The sequence below is a fragment of the Bos javanicus genome, chromosome 6 (assembly GCF_032452875.1).
Source record: "Bos javanicus breed banteng chromosome 6, ARS-OSU_banteng_1.0, whole genome shotgun sequence".
Lineage (NCBI taxonomy): Eukaryota > Metazoa > Chordata > Mammalia > Artiodactyla > Bovidae > Bos > Bos javanicus.
The window spans coordinates 106,165,018-106,188,829 of NC_083873.1; the positions used below are offsets into that span (position 1 = coordinate 106,165,018).

The 23,812-nt window shown below is 42.8% G+C and overlaps 1 long non-coding RNA gene across 7 annotated transcripts in view; it reads left to right on the top strand.

The window, feature by feature from the left end:
• Positions 1-585: 585 nt before the first annotated feature.
• Positions 586-23,812, top strand: part of LOC133249853 (uncharacterized) — a 65,340-nt gene continuing 42,113 nt past the window's right edge. For 5 of the 7 annotated variants that reach the window (XR_009737123.1, XR_009737126.1, XR_009737125.1 and 2 more), the window contains exons 1-3: positions 586-949; positions 7,432-7,545; positions 17,189-17,385. This is a non-coding gene — a long non-coding RNA (uncharacterized LOC133249853). Of the gene's footprint in view, positions 950-7,431; positions 7,546-9,011; positions 9,111-17,188; positions 17,386-23,812 lie in introns of all 7 variants that reach the window. The other 2 variants (XR_009737122.1, XR_009737127.1) reach the window with 2 other exon arrangements.

Here is a 23,812-nt window from a genome sequence, read left to right on the forward strand (position 1 = left end):
GTTGGATTAAGAAAGACCTTCCACACATCTTGAAGATCATATGAGGAATTTGAGCTCACTCTTTATGCAGAGAGAACCATCTGCATTGTTAAGTCAGGAAAAAAAAGCAAAGAGAAACTAAAGAACTTTTTGATGAAGGTGAAACTTAAAAATTAACATTAAAAAAACCTAAGATTATGGCATTGGGTCCCATCACTTCATAGCAAAAGGATGGGGAAAAAGTGAAAATAGTAACAGATTTAATTTTCTTGGGCTCAAAAATCACTTTAGATGGTGACTGTAGCCATGAAATTAAAAGATGCTTGCTCCTTGGAAGAAAAGCTATGACAAACCCAGACAGCATATTAAAAAGTAGAGACATCACTTTGCCGACAAAGGTCCATATAGTCAAAGCCATGCTTTCTCCAGTAGTCAGGTACAGATGTGAGAGTTGAGCCATAAAAGAGCTGAGTACTGAAGAATTGATGCTTTCAAATTGTGGTGTTGGAGAAGACTCTTGAGAGTCCCTTGGACTGCAAGGAGATCCAACCAGTCCATCCTAAAGAAGACCAGTTCTGGGCGTTCATTGGAAGGATTGATGTTGAAGCTGAAGCTCCAATACTTTGGCCACCTGATGTGAAGAGCTGACTTATTGGAAAAGACCCTGATGCTGGGAAAGATTGAGGGCAAAAGAAGTGGGTGACAGAGGATTAGATGGTTGGATGGCATCACCAAATCAGAGGACGTGAGTTTGGGCAAACTCTAGGAGATGGTGAAGGACAGGGAATTCTGGCATGCTGCAATCCATGACGTCACAAAGGGTTGGATGTAACTTAGCTACTGAACAATATTTATCATCTGGCCAAAATGCCCTTGCCTGTGGTTAAATTACAACTGGGAGACATCTGAGCAAAAGACATTATTTAGGAGACGTTTGGAACAGATCAGGAGAGTCACCATCAGGATTCAGGTGATGTTGACACATCTAATTATTGGTTCCTGGCCATAATTGCAATTTGAATACACTCAGTAATTATGTGCTGAATGAATGTTTCAAATGTAAAACATGTGTATTTGAAATTGGGGAGATTAAAGACTTTCACAATATCAGTAGCACTCACAAACAGGAATTGACCATAAAAATGATGGACTCTAATATTTGATGAGTTTGATGTTGATGGTATGTACTCATTCAGAAATGAATTTCCTTTCCTGAATTTAAGCTCCTTACAATACAATCTTCTTGGAGGGAGCATAGCACCTTTATTGAAAGATCGTTAAACATATGCATCTCCTTCCAAGATTAATTAGGTGAGCTTTCTGGGTCCATTCTATTAACCTGTAATTAGACTGTAGAGATACTTACGCTTCATGACACACATTTTAATTGCATCCCGCTGTGTGCTGATGTAACACACAGCTCTGGAAAACAAGGCACAAGCAAGGAGATTGTATGCAGAGAAGGAAGTGACTTTGGCTCCTGGACTGGATTTCTGGGCAAGACGGCTCCAGCTCCCTGTCTCCCTTCGTCCAGTGCCATCTGGAAGACTCTTTTGTGAAAGATAGCAGGAGGCAGGATTCAGGTGTCTGGATATTGCACAAAATAAACTGGTTTAGTTTCATCAGTCTTTTTGTACCTTTCCTAAGTTCCTCCTCTTGCCCTCAGTGTATCTCTGATAAGAACCACTGACTTTGGCTGTGTATGTGCTCAGTTGCTTCAGTGTTGTCCAACTTTTGGTGACTACGGACTGTAGCCTGTCAGGCTCCTGTCTGTCCATGGGATTCAACCCACTGGAGTGGGTTGCCATGCCCTCCTCCAGGGGATCTTCCCAACCCATGGATCAGACCTGAGTCTCTTATGTCTCCCGAATTGGCAGGTGGGTTTTTTACCCACTGAGCTACCTGGGAAGCCCTTGGATACATTCACCACTAATAGTAAAGAACCTTGTGAATAGCAAGACAGGAATTAGTTTCCCATTTTCCGGATACATTAGTTTCCTGTTTGATGGGCTTCCCTGGTGGCTCATCTGGCAAAGAATCTGCCTGCAATGTGAGAGACCTGGGTTCCATTCCTGGGTTGGGAAGATCCCCTGGAGAAGGGAAAGGCTACCCACTACACTATTCTGGTCTGGAGAATTCCTTGGACTGTATAGTCCATGGGGTCCCAAAGAGTCAGACATGACTGAGCAACTTTCACTTACTAAACAGTTATCTCTTGAACACTCCTCACCTGCTCTGACATGGAGTCTCAAAGAGTCAGACACGACTGAGCGACTTTCACTTTCACTTTCTTTTCTGGATGCAAAAACTAGGACTTAGCAATAGGATCAGAATCTGACTCTTTCCGTGCTAGGCCAATTGAATTCTAGAATGGTCTTTTCTGCCTAACTGGGCAAGTGAGTGTAAATCCCAGACCAAGCCCTCAGTAGCCATGTAACAGGATAGGTTATCTTCCCAACTCTCCTGAGCTGTTTTATTTAAAGGGCATTTCCTGAGCACCAGTGAGCCATAGTATTAGAGCTAATGCTTCTAAGAGGCCCAGTTCCTCTTCTATGTGAGTTTACAGTCTAAAAATCAATGAATAAAACATCATCAGTGCTATAATTACAAATGGATTATAAGAATGTCATGAATATTCTCATCCTCTCATCCATCGAAATGGAAATGTTCCCTATCTCAACAGGACTTCCTGTTTCCACTGTTAACGAGCATGCAGAATGGGAATTGGTTGAGGGGAGGCTTGCAGGGAGGTGACAGGCAGCATTTAGTCAGACACTCATTCTCAGGTCATACAAGCACAAGTGTGGCCATTGCAGGGACTCAAGGGTGAGCCAGGCATCTAGTTAGATTGGGTGCATGGAAGGGTCTACACAGGAGGTGTCCCTTTGATTTTACCTTTTGTCATTGACTCCTTTTGCTGTCTGTGTCCATCACGTGATTTTTGGAGAGAAAGGAAAGCCAGTTATAGTCAAATGTTCAACTTCTTTTAAAAGATTATTTTGATGTGGACTATTTCTAAAGTCTTTATTGAATCTGTTACAATGTTGCTTCTATTTTTTATGTTTTGGTGTTTTGATCACGAGGCATGTGGGGTCTTAGCTCCCCCCGCCGCAGGGATCGAACCTGCACTGCCTCCACTGGAAGGTGAGGTCTAACCCCTGGATTGCCAGGGAAGTCCCTGTAGTGTTCCACTTTTAACATGTCACCCTGACTTCAATTCTGAATATAGTTTCTGAGCCAGAAGACATGCTTCTCATTTCAAAGGTGAAAAACCGAGGCACAGAGGGGATAGGTATTCCTTTGTGAAGTTACAGTAAAAACCCAGAGTCTGTGACTCCAGCCCAGCTATCCCAAGTGGCTAAGTTTGGTTGCATTTGTAATTTTACCCAAAGGCTTGGAATTTTTGCTTTCTTTCTGATCACCTGCCCATCTGCCAATCACTCTCTTTGATTTGGAGTGCAAGAGTGAAGGCAAAAGGAGAAAGGGGTGGCAGAGGATGAGATGGTTAAATAGCATCACTAACTCAATGAACAGGAATCTGAGCAAACTCCAGAAGATAGTGGAGGACAGAGGAACCTGGTGTGCTCCAGTCCATGGGGTCTCAAAGAGTCAGAGACGATTTAGTGACTGAACAACAACAACAACAATTCTGCCTCCAGCTGGCTTTCATGTCACAAAGGGGGGAATAACTAAAACAAGCCATTTAATATAAAGAAAGGAAGGAAAAGATAAACATTAAATAGAAGAATAAAAAATAATGAGGGAAGGCCTGGACCCAGCACCCTACATCTTGGTGGGGATCTTCCCTGGGAGTTTCACGCATTACAGGTGGATTCTTTACTGTCTTAGCCACCGGCGAAGCCCACACAGGAACCTGCAACCTCACAATCTGAGTGTGAAATGCCCTTGTTTCTGTATGGATTCTTTTAATCTGAGGCTACTTCTACTTCAGTTGGACCATGGAACTGTCTTCTAGCTCTTTTTCTGTTGGGTTTTGGTGTTTAAAATATCTTCAAAGCAAGCTAGGAAATAACTTTCCATTTTGCCAATGTTTGCTTTTCAGTGTTTTGAATGAATCTTCTTTGCAAACTGCTAAGCTAATTGAACCACCACCATTTCAGCTGAAAAAACACTCTGCCTTGCCAGAGCACATGTGCTTGTGCACTCAACTTCACCACCGGGGAGGGGGCAGAGCTGGGGGAAAGGATTGTTTTTGGCCTAAATGCCAGGTGCGCAGTAAGGAGGGGTTTTTTGGTTTGATTTGTTCTCTTTGGGGAGGATAGGAGCTGGCATTAGAAGGGCCCACTTCACACTCCTGAGAGATACTATTTTTTTTGGTTCAGAAATACAAAGAATTAGTAGCTCAGAGAAGTCCAGTGACTTGCCCAAGGTTATAGATAGAGGAGATGTCATCATGATCCCATCCAGGTAGTTTCATCCAGCAAGGCTGTATCACCTCAGAACTTCAGCGAACTGTTCAGAGGAGAATTTGATTTCTTACCTGATATCCTGGATTCAATTCCATTAAAAAACAAACAAACAAACAAAAAAAACACTGAAATTTAAACTTAGTTGTATATGACTCCTGTGCCCTTATTTGATAGTGTCCTGTGTTCTGAATTTTATTTTTTTTTCTTTTTCCTGGGAGTGGTCTGGCTCCCTGTCTCCTCTACAATGTCACGAACCTCCATCCATAGTTCATCAGGCACTCTGTCTATCAGATCTAGTCCCTTAAATCTATTTCTCACTTCCACTGTATAATCAAAAGGGATTTGATTTAGGCCATACCTGAATGGTCTAGTGGTTTCCCCCATTTCTTCAATTTAAGTCTGAATTTGGCAATAAGGAGTTCATGATCTGAGCCATAGTCAGCTCCCAGTCTTGTTTTTGCTGAGTGTATAAAGTTTCTTCATTTTTGGCTGCAAAGAATATAATCAATCTGATTTCGCTGTTGGCCATCTGGTGATGTCCACGTGTAGAGTCTTCTCTTGTGTTGTTGGAAGAGGGTGTTTGCTATGACCAGTGCATTCTCTTGGCAAAACTCTAGATTGAGGGCAGGAGGAGAAGTGGATAACAGAGGATGAGATGGCTGAATGGCATCACTGACTCAATGGACATGAGTTTGGGTAAACCCAAGAGTTGGGGATGGACAGGGAGGCCTGATGTGCTCCAGTTCATGGAGTTGCAAAGAGCTGGACATGACTGAGTGACTGAACTGAACTGAACTGAACTGTGTTCTGAATATGCCATTTGGTTGCTCATTCATGAGAGGCAATTACAAAAAAACAAACAAACAGATGTTCTGCAAACACTCTCTAAAGGAACTTCTAAACTTTCCATGAATCAGATTTATTTGAGCAATGTATTACCTGCCCTTTAAAAAAATCGAAATTATTCTCTTGGCAGATTTCTAAAACAGATTATTTCATCATAAAACCAGGTACTGTATGTGTGCCATGGTTCTAGAAATGTGCTGGTGTTTAGTCAGATTCTTCTCCCCAAGTTCAAAACTTAACTGAGGGATGTAAAGGGAAAAGTGTCCACTGGAGTCACACTGTAATGGGTCTAAGATGAGGTATAAGTCACCTGTGATTTAAATGAGAAGCAAAACATTGACACTTGCAAACTTAATTAAATCTCTTAAAAAAAAAAAAAGAGGTGATGCTGAATTGGAATTCACTATTTTTTTTAAAAAATGAAAATTGTGCTCAGCTGAAGGCTGAAATTTTTAATGTTTGAAATTTAAATTTACTTAGGTTCTGGCAAAAACCATCTGATATTTTGAAATTAAATGAACTTTTGTATAAATGGATAAGTTTGAAGACATAAGTGACTGAATGACATAGTCAAGAATTATCTATGCTCCCAACCTCCAACACCCAGCTTGGTACTTGGTGTATGGAGTGAAGTTAATCAGTTCAGTTCAGTCACTCAGTCGTGTCTCTTTGCGACCCTATGGACTGCAGCACGCCAGGCCTCCCTGTCCATCACCAACTCCCGGAGTTTACTCAAACTCATGTCCATTGAGTTGCTGATGCCATCCAACCATCTCATCCTCTGTCGTCCCCTTCTCCTCTCACCTTCAATATTTCCCAGCATCAGGGTCTTTTCCAATGAGTCAACTCTTCACATCAGGTGACCAGAGTATTGGAGTTTCAGCTTCAGCATCAGTCCTTCCAATGAACACCCAGGACTGATTTCCTTTAGGATGGACTGGTTGGATCTCCTTGCAGTCCAAGGGACTCTCAAGAGTCTTCTCCAACACCACAGTTCAAAAGCATCAATTCTTCAGCACTCAGCTTTCTTCACATTCCACCTCTCACATCCGTACATGACCACTGGAAAAACCATAGCTTTGACTAGACAGACCTTTGTTGGCAAAGTAATGTCTCTCCTTTTTAATATGCTGTCTAGGTTGGTCATAGCTTTTCTTCCAAGGAGCAAGCATCTTTTAATTTCATGGCTACAGTCACCATCTGCAGTGATTTTGGAGTCCCAAAAATAAAGTCTATGATGGTTTTCATTGTTCCTCCATGTATTTGTCATGAAGTGATGGGACCAGATGCCATGACCTTAGTTTTCTGAAGTTAATAAAATTTATTGAATAAATGTGAGGATATATTTAAGTGGTTAGATACCTTAATACTTTGAGTGTCTTAGTCCTTTCAGGTTGCTGTAATGAAGTATCATAGACTGGGTGGTTTATAAGGTACCTAGTTCCATTCACGATGGCTCCACACTCCTGACCTAAACACCTACCAAGGTTATCACCTCCAAATACTATCCCATTGGGCATTAGATCTTCAACATGTGAGTCTGGGGAGGACACAGACAATAAGACCATAGCGCGGAGTTTTATCTACAATTTCCAAACTCAGAAAACTGTCTTACAAGGAACTACATTTTTATACTGTTTTTCCTCTGAATTAGTGCATGGAAAACCATACCTCAGATAAATAAAATGGTAATATGTTCAACAATCTCATTTATAGACAGAAACTCTGAAGAACATCTGAACATCATGCTTATCTCTATAAAGCCCTTTGGAGTCCAGGTTGGATTAAGAATGAATCATTCTAAGTGTGTAACAGTTAATACTCATATAACAGCTATAATATTCCAGGCACTCTTCTGAGTGTTTCGTGTGATCATGTCTAACACACAGCTCCAGTAGAACTCTATCTGTACCACTTAAAAATCTAAAAACTGAGGCACAGAAAGTTTTAATTTTCCCCAATATCAACAGGAAATGCCAGCTCTGGGCATTAGAACTCACACCATCTGGTTTATAAAGCACTGCTTGTATTGTTTCTCTGAAATCCAGCCCCAGAGTCCCTCTGCCTAACTGCCTTTTAAACAAGTTAAAGCCAATTAATCTCTAAACAGTGGACATTGTTACTTCTATGTTCATTTTTACTGTTGTTAGTTTTATTACTAATTACTCTGTTTCAGGAACTTACCTGAACTCTCTGGAATAATGGTCACCTAATTCTGGGAGATGGTGATGCTAATTCTATTTTATGCGGGACAACACAGAGGCAGTGAAAAGGTACCCAAAATCTCAAAGTGAGTAAGAGGCACAATTTGGATTTAAATCAAGGCAATTTTTTTCCTCCCTCTGGCTACCAAGATGAAGGTTGGATTTTTATTTTTTGGAACTACAAGCTTGCTGATGTTTAACTTATAATTTCTTGCATACCCATCACGTCTCCTAAAACAGGAGGTGACAGCATTCAGAGAAACTGAGCTGCACCCATGGCTCATGGTTGTGGGTCATCCTTCATTTTCGTTCTCAAAAAGGGCATCCTTCACATGCTTCTCTCTCCAGTCCCTTCCAGGGCTGGAGGTCTGTTCAAACTTGATTCTGTGCTGTTCCTTTTATTCTTCCTCCTCTCTTATCTTTGTGTGTCAGTGTCTGTGTGCGCGAGTGGGGGTGGGCTGGGGTGAGTTCCCCCGGGCCCGAGTGTGCAGACACGCACAGTCATTATTTTCACAAGCCCTGCCATTACTTGGGGCACTTGTGGGCTGTTTCCTTGTTTGGCTTTCTTCTTCCCATCGACAGCTAAAGCTGTGCTCTTTTGTTTGTGATTCTGTGTTTAGAGCCCCTGAGAAGGACTATAAAGTTGCCCGTGTGTCAAAGGTACATGGAGTAGAACTGAAGGACTGGAAAGGGGCCTGGGGTGGTAGTGATTCCCGGGGTGACTCGTGGAAGGAGCTTCTGAGGTTAGCCAAGGAGGGGGTGGACCCTGCATCCTCCACAGTTTTGTTCAGAGATGGCTGGTGGGTATGCCTTTCTCACAACTGAGCATCCTTTGATAGACTGAAGTTTCTCTGTTGGCAAAGGAGGAAAACATCCCTGACTGTGCCTCTCTTATGCTCCTTGGGGCATGCTTCACCCTGTCATGACACCCTGGATGTTGGTCCTGGTCCTCTGATCCTTGAGGGCCAGGAAGGGCTGTCAGGACTCTGAAATCCTCCTCCAAGGTGTCTGTAAATTCCCAGGGGGCCCTGCATCTCAAGTCACTTCTAGCTCCAAAAGGCTGCCCATGCCCCGGGCAATGTGTGTGCCTTACTTTTGTTCATTTCAAAAGTGAAACTCAACCCTTTCCTCAAATTGCAAACAAAAAAGCAATCACTGCAGTAATATGAACAACAAACTATTCCTAAGTGAAGACACTTAACAGGAGGAAGGGTATTTTGGAGAAATGGATTTGTACTGCAGAAGGGTATGGAAATTATGTTGTTTTCTTTAAAGTTTATTTATTTTTAATTGGCTTTCCAGGTGACATTAGTGGTAAAGAACCTGTCTGCCAATGCAGGAGACATAAGAGATGCAGGTTCAATCCCTAGGTCGGGAAGATCCCCTGGAGGAGGGTATGACAACCCTCCAGAGCTTATTTCTTAAAATCATCAGTGTCTCTTTACCTGGGTGACCCAAGGGACCATCTAGAAGATTCTATGGCTCAGAGTGAACACATAGGTGGGATTGTGAGACAGGAATTTCATTCTTCCTGTCTTTGCTCCTTACACAGTCAGCAGCTAGCCAGTGTTTCCAGACTGTGGAGGTGTGGTTAACAACAACGAGATGTTCATCTCTACTAGAGAAGGCTTTTCAAGTAACCCCTTATCAGGTAACTTGTTTCAGTGACAATTATACAGAGGGAAAATGTTGCCAATACATTTGGAATTTGATTGTATTTTTGTAGCTTGCATTATGGTTTGTAGAAGGAGGCTGTGCCTGCAGGGTGATGCCAAGTCCATCTGTGTGCTCTCTTTGGTCTTCTTTGTCCTGCTGACTGGGGGGCATGAAGTAGCTCCCCAATCAGCAGGTTCAAATTCCTTTTTGATGACTGGCTGGAGAAAATTCTTTTTTGATGACACCATTTGATATAGAAACCTCCATGAACTCAGTATAATGAGGTAAAATACATGAGGGAGCCAACTGACCAAAAGCTCAAATCAGACCCTTCTGACCTAGGTCGGACTACATATTATTGTCATATTGTCGTAGACCATCTCTGTTGAGTTCTGTGGTCCAAAGTCTATACACAGTGTTTTACTTATTTCATAAGGTAGCTATGAACTTCCATTTTACAGATGAGAACACTGGAGTCAGCAAGGTGAGAAATTTGCCCGGCATCACTGTCTGCTTAAATTTGCCAGAACTAGAACCCTTTCAAAGAATCCCAAAGAAAGGCAATGCCAAAGAATGCTCAAACTACTGCACAGTTGCACTCATCTCACATGCTAGTAAAGTAATGCTCAAAATTCTCCAAGCCAGGTTTTTCAGCAATAGGTGAACCGTGAACTTCCAGATGTTCAAGCTGATTTTAGCAAAGGCAGAGGAACCAGAGATCAAATTGCCAACATCCGCTGGATCATCGAAAAAGCAAGAGAGTTCCAGAAAACATCTATTTCTGCTTTATTTTTTGACTATGCCAAAGCCTTTGACCGTGTGGATCACAATAAACTGTGGAAAATTCTGAAAGAGATGGGAATACCAGACTACCTGACCTGCCTCTTGAGAAACCTATATGCAGGTAAGGAAGCAACAGTTAGAATTGGACATGGAACAACTGACTGGTTCCAAATAGGAAAAGAAGTACATCAAGGCTGTATATTGTCACCCTGCTTATTTAACTTCTATGCAGAGTATATCATGAGAAATGCTGGGCTGGAAGAAGCACAAGCTAGAATAAAGATTGCCAGGAGAAATATCAATAACCTCAGATATGCAGATGACACCACCCTTATGGCAGAAAGTGAAGAGGAACTAAAAAGCCTCTTGATGAAAGTGAAAGAGGAGAGTGAAAAAGTGGGCTTAAACCTCAACATTCAGAAAACTAAGATCATGGTATCTGGTCCCATCACTTCATGGGAAATAGACAGGGAAACAGTGGAAACAGTGTCAGATTTTATTTTTGGGGGCTCCAAAATCACTGCAGATGGTGATTGCAGCCATGAAATTAAAAGACGCTTACTCCTTGGAAGGAAAGTTATAACCAACCTAGATAGCATATTAAAAAGCAGAGACATTACTTTGCCAACAAAGGTCCATCTAGTCAAGGCTATGGTTTTTCCAGTGATCATGTATGGATGTGAGAGTTGGACTATGAAGAAGGCTGAGCACCGAAGAATTGATGCTTTTGAAGTGTGGTGTTGGAGAAGACTCTTGAGAGTCCCTTGGACTGCAAGGAGATCCAACCAGCTGTTCTGAAGGAGACCAGGCCTGGGAAGATCAGCCCTGGGATTTCTTTGGAAGGAATGTTGCTAAAGCTGAAACTCCAGTACTTTGGCCACCTGATGCGAAGAGCTGGCTCACTGGAAAAGACCCTGATGCTGGGAGGGATTGGGGGAAGGAGGAGAAGTGGATGACAGAGGATGAGATGGCTGGATGGCATCACCGACTTGATGGACATGAGTTGGTGATGGACAGGGAGGACTCCAGGAGTTGGTGATGGACAGGGAGGCCTGGCATGCTGGGATTCATGGGGACACAAAGATTCGGACATGACTGACATGACTGAACTGAACTGAGAACACTCTCAGACATTTGATGCTTCAAAGATATCACTCTGTCTCCCTGTAGCTTGGAGCTGTGCTTTATTAACACTAATGATAATGACATCTATTTGCATTGATTTAAAAGTCAATGAGCTGGGGGTGGACCAGTAGCTTTGAGGGCTCCCCTGGTGGCTCAGACAGTAAAGAATCTGCCTGCAATGCAGAAGACCTGGGTTCAGTCTCTGGGTCAAGAAGATCCCCTGGAGAAGGAAATGGCAACTCAAAATTTTGAATTCAAAATTCAAAAATTCTTCCCTGGAGAACCCCATGGGCAGAGGAGCCAGGTGGTCTACAGCACATGGAGTCACAAAGCATTAGATGTAACTTGCACAACTAATACACACAGTGACTGAGCAAATGGCTGGTTGGAGTTGTTTTACTGGAACCGGGTAGTACAAGAAGTGAGTACTCGCTCACTCTGCAGTCTGAGGGTGCATGGTTCTGGTGGTGGGTATGATTCAGATTTGGAAAAAACATGGTTTACTGATATTGGTATAAGTCAGGTGTCAACCCAGATATGGAACCCCGAAGAAAGATATCTACTTTTCTACTGCAAGTACTTAAAATGCAAAACCATCTCAGGCTGAGAGGACCTTTAACAAGACCCTAATGGAGAGTTCCACTCTGGGTCAGTTGAGGGGCCATCGTTGACATTCATCTCCTCAATGGGAATCCCCACCCTTTTGAACTCCGGTGAAAAGAAAATTCACTTCAAGAGTTTCCCCAGGTCAAAATGAAGATGCTGTCTGTGTTCTATGTACTTTGACTCTTCGCAACACCATGAATTGTACCCTGTCAGACTCCTCTGTCCATGGGATTCTCCTGGTAAGAATACTGGAGTGTGGTGCCATTTTCTACTCCAGGGAACATCTGACCCAGGGACTTAACCCATATCTCTTGCATCTCCTGCACTGGCAAGTGGGTTCTTTACCGCTGAGCCACCTAGGAAGTCCAGGGGAGCCGGTGGAAGGTGGCTGAGTCATGTTTAAGGGGGTCCCCTCAGACTAAGACTTGGAAAGTTGGGTAGTAGTGTTTTCCAGAACTGTCCTGTCAGGCACCACCTGGGCATTGTTCTGGAGTCTACAGATGATAAAAGGGAGGAGGCTGAACCTGGATTCACCATCTGCTTTGAGCAAATTACTTAGATTATTTTTTAATTGCATGCAGTTGCAAAATGCCTGATGTGCAGAAAGGCTCAAGGGCTTTTAGCCCAATGTCTTGTTTAGTTTGTGACTCTATCAGCATCAACATTTGGAGAGGAGTGGAGAGGAGTCGCCTCCCAGACCACAACAGAGGAGGTGCTTCCTATTAAAACTCCATCAAGATGGTTGACTGTGGGTGGAGAGGAGGGTTTGCCCATTTCTCTGATGGTCCCCGGGGAGGAGACAAAGAGGAGCAGTGATGTCAGAGCTCCAGTGGAGAGGAAATGAGGACTAAAGCACCAGTGAAGCCTTCACAGCCCACTTTTGGGGACATGAGGAGAGAGGGTGGAGGACAGATGGGGACAGCAGAGGTGAGAGAGGTTGGAAGTAGGCTTTAAGGATAATGAGATCAGTTCAGTTCAGTCACTCAGTAGTGTCTGACTCTTTGCGACCCCATGGACTGCAGGACACCAGGCTTCTCTGTCCATCACCAACTCCCAGAGCTTACTCAAACTCATGTCTATCCAGTCGGTGATGCCATCCAACCATCTCATCCTCTGTTGTCCCCTTCAATATCATTGACTCCAGCCAATATCAGGATTCCAGTCAGGATCTCAGGGCTGAGTTGGTCCCCTCTCCAGCCTTCAAGACAACCTCTTACCTGGGTCAGGCTGCGGGGATCCTTGAATTCTCCCCACCAGCCTGGTGGGGATGAATCCTCCAGAGCCAGGGGGATAGGCCTAGCACTTTCCCTTCCTTCTCGGGGAGGTGTTGTTGTTATTCAGTCATTAAGTCATGTCCTACTTTTTATGACCCCATGGACTGCAGTATGCCAGGCTTCCCTGTCCTTCACTATCTTCTGGAGTTTGATCAAACTCATGTCCATTGAGTTGGTAATGCCATCCTATCATCTCATCCTCCATGACCCGCTTCTCCTCCTGCCTTCACTCTTTCCCAGTATTAGGGTCTTTTCCAGTGAGGGTGGGTCTTCTATTATCTGTGATCCTCAGCACCATACACAGTGCTTTGTACAGTGCAGGCGTTTGAAACATCTTTGTGCAATGAAAGAACCACCACCTTTCTATTGTGTAAATACAGAACCTTAACACTATGAAGATTATTATTATTGTTCAGATATATGAACACCCAAGTGACCTGGTCTATGCAGTCATGATTTTATTTCATTGACCCTCATAGCAAATACTATGAGGTTAAGTAGGGAATGGGGACATGAGTTCTGTGGTGGGTAGAAATGTGACCTTTCCCCCCAAAAAAGATATTCGAGTCATCACCCCTGGGAATCTGTGAATGTGACCGTATTTGAAAATAGGGAATTTACAAATGTAATTGCCTTAAGAGGAGGTCATAGAAGTTGGGTGGGTACTAATTCAGTGAATATTATTCTTATAAGAAGAGGGATGCAAACAGAAACACACAAGGACAGCATCAAATGAAGACAGAGACAGAGAATGGAGTGAGGCACAAGCAAGGCAGTCACCAGAAGCAGGGGGAGAGGCCAGATTCTCCCCTGGCGACAAAGAAGGACGGACCCTGGGGCACCTTGATCTAGGTCCTGAACAGGGAGAGAATAGACATCTGTCTGTCATTTCAAACCACCTGTTTGAAACTTTTACAGCCTCAAGAGATTAGTGAAGGCTCAGAAGGGTTAAAAGGCTTGCTTGTCACAGTGAAGTCAGGGGTCTGGTCAGGATTTACAAAGTGACTATATCCAGTCTCAGTCCTATACACGATTCCTGCCTCCTGGTCTAGTTCTTTTTTATTGCCCAGGATCCTCTTTAATCCTATATGTGAGACAGCAAAAGAGACACAGATGTAAAGAATAGTCTTTTGGACTCTGTGGGAGAAGGCGAGGTGGGATGATTTGAGAGAATAGCATTGAAACATGTATATTATCATATGTGAAACAGATCGCCAGTCCAGGTTTGATGCATGAAACAGGGTGCTTAGAGTTGGTGCACTGGGATGACCCTGAGGGATGGGATGGGGAGGGAGGTGGGAGGGAGCTTCAGGATGGGGAACACATGTACACCCATGGCTGATTCATGTCAATGTATGGCAAAACCACTACAATATTGTAAAGTAATTAGCCTCTAATTAAAATAAATTAATTTAAAAAAAAATGCCCCCAGCAGTGACTTCCTGGAAATCTCTGTGCTGTCCCCTGCAAGAAAGGCTTTCATTCACAAGAGCTGTTTGGCTCATTTTTTTTTTTTTAAATTAGGATAATCTAGATTTTAAAAAAATGTTTCTTTTATATTGGAATATAGAGGATCCTGGGTTTCCCTGGTGGCTCAGATGGTAAAGAATCTGCCTGTAATGCAGGAGACCTGGGTTTGATCCCTGGGTCGGGAAGATTCGTGGAGAAGGGAATGGCAACCCACTGCAGTATTCTTGCCTGGAGAATCCTGTGGACAGGGAGCCTGGCAGGCTACAGTCTATGGGGTTGCAAAAGAGTGGGACACAACTTAGTGAATGAACAACAATAGACAGTTGCCAGTGTTGGCTGAAGCTGGGTTGAAATGCAAAAGATAAATGTTTCTGTTGGAGTGTGAGTGCTTGTGTGTGTCTTCTTTTGTCTTGTTTTTCATCTTCCTTTGAAAGAAGAACTAATACAAAGAACTGAGAATATGCAAAAAAAAAAAAATGTTGAAGGTGGGCCAGAGGTCAAGTCACGTGAGGTTAACACCCTCATTTAGGCTTCCAGGCCTTTTCCTGTATGTTGTACTGATGTGAGAAGAAAATCCACAGTTTAAATATTTAGTTTAAATGTCTAAATGTTCAGTTTTCCCCAGATCCAAAGAATAACGGAGTCCACGGTAGAGAAAGAAAGCTAGGAGTTCTCAGAAATAGGCAGAAAAATTGTAAAATAAATAGGATTTTAAGAGAAGTCAAGAAAGGAAAAAAGGAGTCCAATATATGGCTCATGGACAGAGAAAAGAGACCTTACAAGACCCATCAGGTTTGTTTTAGGAGAGAAGTTGCATTCCTCCCTAATGTCACAAACACGAGAAATAAGAAGACAAGCCGTGGACTGCTACTTGGGGAGTTTTAACCCTCTGTGTTGCGGTTTTCTCATCTGTAGGGTGGGCTGGCGGCTATACCTGCCTCACAGATTTTCATGAGTGTTAAGTGAGGCCATAGATGTGGCGAGCTGACTCCGCCTTACTTACCGTGAGTGCTCAGAGTTAGCTCTTATGGTTATTTGAGGCTGTCTCTTAGGTTTCCTCAAACTTCTGGGAATCCTGGAATATGGACTGAACTTGGTGAGGAACTAGAGGAAGCATGGTCAGTTGGTTGGTGTGGGTTTCCTCCACACGTATTCATTTTCTCTTTCTCTCCAGTAGAGGAAGAGCAGGGACCCTGTGGGGCAGTGAGAGGGAGATGCAGGTGATGGTTTCATGGGATGACCTTGGCAGGCACACTGGCACCGTTTTGATAGACTAGATGACATTGTACTACCCTGCCAGCTAGGCCCGTTCATACCTTTAATTCTTGGGCAGAGCTGCTTTTATTTTTCTCTTCCCCTCCTAAAATCCCTGCCATATACTTGTCTCTTACGAAGGTTAAGACTTTCCAGGGCTCTGCTCTATTTCTCTCTCTACCTGGGAAGGGCTTCAGGGAGGGATCACTTCCCCATTTACAACTTGGATTCATTTACTCATTCACCAAACATGTATTGAATACCCTTGCTGGTCCCAATTCTAGGCACAGCCAATGTAATAGTAAGTGAATTGGTTCTGCCCTCGTAGTAAGGACCAGATAAGCGGAACAAAGGTGCAGGTGGATGTCACCTGCTCCAAGCAAGAAGTAAGGTTTTTGAGCTTCACCTCCAATGAGGACATTTCCTGCGTTCCTTGAAAGGCTGGAGGTGACCAGGTGGGGTTTCTAGGGTGGAAGTGGCAATGCTGAAGTGGTTTCCTCTAATTCTGTGTGCGCTGCAGCGGGTTTCTCAACAGGCTTTGTTTAAGACATTGCTGGACATTGATGGTGCTGGTGGTGCTTTAGTTGCTCAGTTGTGTCCGATTCTTGCAACCCCATAGATTGTAGCCCACCAGGCTCCTCTGTCTGTGGGATTCTCCAGCCAGAATACTGGGGTGAGTTGCCTTTCCCTTCTCCAGGGGATCTTTCTGATCCAGATCGAACCCAGATCTCCTTCATTGCAGGCAGAGTCTTTACCATCTGACCCAACAGGGAAGCCCACGGAGGAGCAAACTATGTGTTAAACATTGTTCCCAGGCATTAAACTGCACTAAACCCTTCCAACAAGGCTTTGATTAAGGCTTCTCATCATCTCCATAGAGATGAGGAAAGTAAGACAGAAAAATGCAGCATCACCTAGCTGGACCAAGCCAGAGCAGAAATGCAAGTTCACTTGACAGTCAGTCTTTACCTTTTCAAATACACCATCCTAGTTACATGTCTTCTGTTTTAGTGCAGAACTGGTTCTGAGTACAGAACAAAAAGATTACAAAGAAAAAATTAAAAATGGACCTAGCCCTGGGAGGAGGAGACAGAGAAGCTGTGAGAAACTTGAACTTGACTTTAGACAGGTGTGAGTTTGCACATGGAGAGCACCCCAGGCAGGGAGGAGATTGGTTTTATATGCCCAGAAGGCATCCGTCAATATCACATCGGCCCTCCCGGCTCCCTTTCCTGGGCAGGATGTGCCATTTTCTGCGTATCCATGTTGATCTAAGCTAACACATGAATGTCAAACTTATTCTCATTAATTTTAATTTTATAACATTTTTATCCATCCTGTATAAAACTTCTCTTTGAATGTTATAATCTGTTCAGCGTGGGTACATTCATAGCGATTATTTAACCTTGGCTAATTTTTTGAATACTTTCCTCCAAAGCTCCCTGCATACCGTTCTGCAGTAACACAGCCTTCCAAGTAGAGTAATCAAGATTTCTTGTGATATGATGTCTTTCTTCATTTGTTCCATGTCTCTTCATTATTTGATCCTTTTTTATTTTAGGAAGTGGGAGCAAAAGATTTAAATTGAACATAAGCAATGAAGAAAAGCTTAAATTCAGACCAGGAACAAATGTATATAGGCCTGAATGTGCTGTAATCCTTGGAGAACAATGGAAAATATCCTGGATTTTAAAAAGTATATGAATGAACAATGATCAAGAAGGGGAAAAAAAAATTGGACCTAGTTGGAAATCTCAGGTATTTTTTAAAACTTCATTTCTTTTTAACTTTTTATTGCTCAGTTGCTCAGTTGTATCTGACTTTGCCACCTCACGGACTGCAGCATGCCAGGCTTCCCTGTCCTTCACCATCTCCCAGAGATTTTCAACCTTGGGAAAGTCATTTATGTTCTCTGAAATAGAGTTTCTCTGTGTTTTTTTTTTCTCACATAGTCTCTCATAACCTACAAAAAGAATACTATATAATTGTATAGTCATTATGAAGATTGTAAAAGTGCAAACAACTCAAGAAAAATCATACACCATAGATCTGGGAAAGCTGGACTTTGGACCCATATTATATCCAGCATCAAAATTATATTCATCCCACAAAATGACAGTCAAGAAGATTACTAGAATGTATAAGGCATCAAGATCAAGGTGAACAGTAGGTCTTAGCCAGGCAAACAGAAATCAGAACAGAAATGCCAATAGGTGCTGATCTCAGGCCACTGTGAGCATGGAAACAGGGAGGATAGGGTTAAGTCAATGTTAGGCCTAGATTCAGGGCATCCTGTACTTGCTAGTCTTCAGTCAGGGAGATTTCCAATTGCATGAGTCAAAGACTTATTCAATGCTTTCATTAAGAATCCATCCATGCATCTACCCATTCATTCACCTGTCCATCCATCCATCCATCCATCTATCTGCCCACCCACCTACTGTCCACTCATTCATCCACCAATCCATCCCTCCATACACCCATCCATCCAACCATCCATCCGTCTACCATCCATCAGTCCAATTACTCATCTGATGTATACAGAGCTCTTTTTAAATGGCAGGTGAGTGATACAGGCAAGTGATACAGATACAATGGCAAGTGATACAATTCTGTGCAAACTGGCTCAATTCCTGTCTGCTTAGAGTTTATAATATGATGAGGTCTCAACAATTATTAACACAGTGTTGTGTTAGTCACTCAGTCATGTCCTACTCTTTGCAAGCCCAGTGACTGTTGCCCATCAGGCTCCTGTGCCCACAGAATTCTCCAGGCAAGAATACTGGGGTGGGCTGCCATTTCCTTCTCCAGGGGATCTTCCTGACCCAGGGATCAAACCTGCTTGTCCTGCTGGGCATGTAGATTCTTTACCTCTGAGCCACCTGGGAAGCCCCCCTGTAAGGTGGACCTCTACTTTTAACTTCCTGTGCACTTAGAATATCTCCCACAAAGAGAGATCTTGGGGTGATCACTCATGCATCCAGAGAGTCTTGGATGAGGGTCTTCAGGAGAACAGGTCAATGATCTAGACTTTCTCTTCTGCCATTTTAATAAGCATAGTTTGCAATTAGCATTTGAACAATACTACTCTCTGACATATTTTAATTGTTAAAAATTATATAATCAAAATCTCCATTAAAATAAGTGGGCATCATTAATGGTGCAATTAGGTTAACATGACAGAGCTTTAGGGAAATTGAGTCTGCTGTTTTCCTCTCCTTCCATCTCTCTCTCTCTTTCTATTCTTTTTTTTTTCTCCTTCCTTCCTCCCTTTTCATTTCTTCTTTCTTTCTGTCTCCTGTATATGTGAATTGTGTGTGTGCGTTTGTGTGTGTGTATGTGAGTTTGAGAAGAATAACAAAAATACAACAGGCACTCAGCATTTTGACTATAGGTCTGATTCTTGGTCAGGTAATAATACTATGCTTTTCTTTTTTGGGGTCTTATTCATGAGAAGCAAAGACTCCCCATTGTTCTTAAATCAATCTCAAGAAATCAGCAAAAGAAACACAGATTGGTCTTGACTACATTTCCTAGATCTGCACTTCATCGCCGCCTTTGTTCTTTCTTTAAATAATCGTTTCACCTTTAATGAGACAGTGGCACACAGTAGAGAGAGTAAAGGCTTTGAAATCAGAGGCTTAATGCAAATCCTGATTCAGGCACTTTCTAGTGGTTTGATTTCTTGTTTCTCTTTCTCCATCTGGCCCTCAAACTCATTCATTTATTTGAACTTTCACAAACACTTACTGAACACCTTCTTATGCACTATTAGGCACTAAGAATAGAGCAGTGGAGAAGATTGTTTCTCGATGCACTTACACTCAAATTTTGCATTTTGTGTATTTTCTGCAATGTCTGAGAACTCTTTTCTCTCAGGTATATGCAATGTATGATGTCATCCAAATCCATAGCCACCACATAGAGATGAATTCCTGATGTTATTGGTAATTCTTCCTGAAAAAACACCCTGTGATTTTACTCTCCCTTGGCCTTTTTCATCTGGTTGTCCACAAAAACACATAAAAACCAATATTGAGTTCATGATCTACCTCCACCAATGAATTTCTTCCCTAGACTTGTTTAGCCATATAGCCTAACAAATATATAGTGATGCTAATAAAAGCATTGAGAACATGTGTGACATTGTCTTATCTTGTTCTTGCTTATGCACCAGCAGCTAGTCAATAAATACAGGTTAAGTAAAGGATGCAATGAATGGATAAGGAGGACCTAGTCTAGGAGGATAGGAAGATATAGGAAAAAACGTCTTCTATGTCATTTCCAACACTTACATCACCTAGTCCAGTCTAGTAGATAAACTCCTTAAGTCCTTAACTGGAAGCATGAACAAAGTACCCTGAGAGGGCATTAATGCAAGCTCTGATCAAGTCAGGAAATTCTTTACTGAGGAGGTAACATGAAACTCGGATCTTCAAAGAATAGTAGGGATTATTTTTTTAAACATAGAGATAACCTGTAGGAAAAAGACAAATAGAATGAAAAGGGAGAAGAGTCATAACTGATCTGCTGAATGAGCTGAATTGAATAGATTGTAGCTTAAAGCACTTGAAAATGTTCCCTTCCTCTGCTATAAAGCCCATTCTGTCATCTCCCCCTTTCCAAAATTGGAGTGATATTTATTTGGGTAAGTACTTTTAAATCACTTTTAGGTATGCATTAGTCAGCTCTTTCTGAGACAATGCTCTGTAACAAACCATTCCAAACTCAGTGGCTTTTAAGAATGAGCAAGTGTTCTCACTCTCTGTGTCTGCAGGGAAACTGTGGTTCAGCTGGCCTAGATTAGGCTTGACTGAGCAGTTGTCTCACCATAGGTCAGCTGGATTTGACTGTGGGTTCTTGGTCTGCTCCCCTGCCTTGTTCTGAGTCCAGTCAAAAGGCTCGGAAACCAGCACTGAGAAAGGGAGGATGCAGACTGCTCATTTATCCCTGATTGTTTTGGTAATCTTTAGAGCTTCTGACCAGAGAAGGCAATGGAACCCTACTTCAGTCCTCTTGCCTGGAAAATCCCATGGACGGGGGAGCCTGGTGGGCTGCAGTCCATGGGGTCGCTGAGGGTCGGACACGACTGAGCAACTTCACTTTCAATTTTCACTTTCATGCTTTGGAGAAGGAAATGGCAACCCACTCCAGTGTTCTTGCCTGGAGAATCCCAGGGATGGGGAGCCTGGTGGGCTGTTGTCTATGGGGTCGCACAGAGTTGGACACGACTGAAATGACTTAGCAGCAGCAGCAGCAGCAGCAGAGCTTCTGACAGACATGCCAGCTCTTTCTCCTCAGAACAGGTGAGACCACACTTGTACTTAAAGTTAGCTGTGGCCATACGACTTCTTTTAGCCAAATAACTGTGTACCTGTTGGGTGGGAGTTATAAGAATCAGTGCAACTAGCAAAGCTCCTGAGATGGACATATAGCATGTATGGGAAAGGAGTTTTTATTTAAGTAAAGGAGGTGTGTGTGTGTGTGTGCACGCACACGTGCGTGCATGTGTCTGATACAGCATAACCTTATCTGTACTGATAATTCTTCTACTCTCCACATCTCTGTTTGTATCTGCTGTTTCGGACTCCTCTGTTGCACATGAGGGTGGAAGAAAGAAAAGAAAGTGGTCCAGTTTTATGTCTCTGGCACAGTTGTAGTTCTCCCGTGAAGGCTCTTTGACATGGCAAATGTCTAAATGCTGAGTGTTCCCTCATGGGGAGTTGGAGGAATTTCTTACAGTGCCATGGCTGTCCCGTTATAGTAATTTACTGAGAAGGATGATGCTTGATTCTACTGATGTCTTTTGACTCCACCCTTGTACCTGCTTCTGGTGAGATTCCTCCAGTCATTTTCTGCTGCTGTCTGCTGTCCCCTGCAGGCAGACCTCTTGAAGAAGGTCTACTTGAGACAAGCCTAATCTAGCTGCTCTCCTTGGCCTCCCCGAGACACACAGGAAGCACGCTCTTGCTGCATTGTTGGGGAGGTGCTGTTCCCACAGCAGCTGTCTGTCCTTTTTCTGCTGCTGGAGCAGCTCCAGCCAGGCTTTTCCATGTGGGCAAGGGTTCAGCACCACCCCTGTGCCCTGCCACTCTTTAAGGCATGACTCCGTTCCTTAGAAAGCCCTCATTGCACTTAGTGGATTCCAGTGTCAAGAGTGGAACTCAGGGCCTCCTCACTCACCTCCCCAGAGAGAAGAGGAAAATCGCCTCTACCCTCCATCTAGACTGATGACTTTCTTGAAAAAAATTCTCCAGTCGAGCTGCTTGCTGACTTTCTGGGCTGTTCTTGTGAACGATTAGGTTGGTAACGAGTTTGGGGTCTCAGGATTTGATTTGTCCATCTCTCAGAAGATCTGGCTGAGATGGGCTTATATCCCCTTAACAGTCACTGTTGCTTAGTCGCTCAGTCGTGTCTGACTCTTTGCGACCCCATGGACTGTAGTCCACCAGGCTCCTCTGTCCATGGGATTTCCCAGGCAAGAATACTGGAGCTGTTGCCATTTCCTTTTTCAGGGGATCTTCCTGACCCAAGGAGCAAACTCGTGTCTCCTGCTTAGCAGGCAGATTCTTTACCACTGAGCTTCCTGGGAAGCCTCCCCCTGCCACCCACCTTGATAGTACATATGGACAATTAACCTCTATTGTCCCAGCTTTGGGATCTCAATAGAAATTACAGAGACACACATATCCATTTACCACTTCACAGAGATTTAAAAGATTACCATATGTCCCAGGAGAGGTAAGAAATTCTGTGTGAACAAAGTCAGTGTTTTTTCGGCTGGAAAAGAGACAGGGTGTGGAGATGAGCAGGCAGCCTGGACCCAGCAGTAAAACATGTATTGTCCTGTTTTCCTTGATGCCTGGTACCCTGACTTCTATTCCATCTTGTTCTGAACTTATGCGGGTTCACAGTTCAACTCAGGTCATACCTCTCTTTTCTCAGTGGAGTTTTTACTACCTGTAGTAGGTTAACTAGTGTTCCCCCATCCTCCAAAATCCACACTTACTCAGGACTTCAGAATGTGACTTTATTTGGAAATAGGGTCTTCGAAAATGTAATTAAATTAATATGAAAGCATACTAGATTAAAGTGGGTTTTAAATCTGGGGGCTGGTATTCTTATAAGACATATCTGGACCCAGGGAAGAGTACCATGTGCAGATGGAGGCAGAGACTGAAGAGATGCTGTTACAAGTCAGCGATCACCAAGGATGTCCAGGAACCAAAAGAAGTTGGAAGAGGCAAAGGGGATTCTCCCATAAGGCCTCTGGACAGACAATAGCCCTGCTGATAGCTTGATTTGAACTTCTGGCCCCTGGAACCATGAGAGAATACATTTCTGTTGTTTGAAGCCGCCCAGTTTGTGGAAGCTTGTTATAGTAACTGCAGGAAACATATATTGCCATGTGTCTATTTTCTATATCCCCTTCCAACTAGAACAAGTCCTTCAGATGGTAGGAGTCTGGTTCCGATTTCTCTTTGGGTTTCCACCAACATAGTACATTGATAAGGAGGTATTTATCATATGTTTGCCACAATAAAAGCATTGATATCCAGTTGATGATTAGCTTTAACTTGAAATCACTTCGCAACAAAATGGAAATTTATAACAGACACAGAAGTGTGAATGAAAAGAATGAATCATTACATGTTATTACCTCCTACTATTGTTCCAGCCTCATGATAGATCCTCTCTCCCATTAATTTCAGATTCTCACTCAATTATCTAGGTCAATTCATATTCTTTAGAAACAGTTTACATCTCTAGTCAACCCATTTATGATTCATCTGAAGGAGTGAATGGATTTAAAAAAAATAGAGTGAAATACAAATTATTTTGAAATTGCAAGTAAACAGGAATTTATTAAAAATAACTTGGATTTAGGAGAGTGTAATTTCATTTCAATTTACTTGCAGAGTGCTAATTATTCAATTATTGGAGACACACAAAAGGAAAGATAACGTGGATCTTCAATAACAAGTGCTTTACATAATTTGTTTCTGTGACTTTCTCAGAGGAAAGTACTATGCCTAAAACCCTTATTTTATTGCATTTTTACGTTAAACATATATTTAAAAACATATATCTTCTACTTAGGCAGAAAGGGTCTTTTTGAGGTAAAATGGCATACAATAAAAAGGAAATTGTGCTTATCATATAAAGTGGTGTCAATTAAAAATGA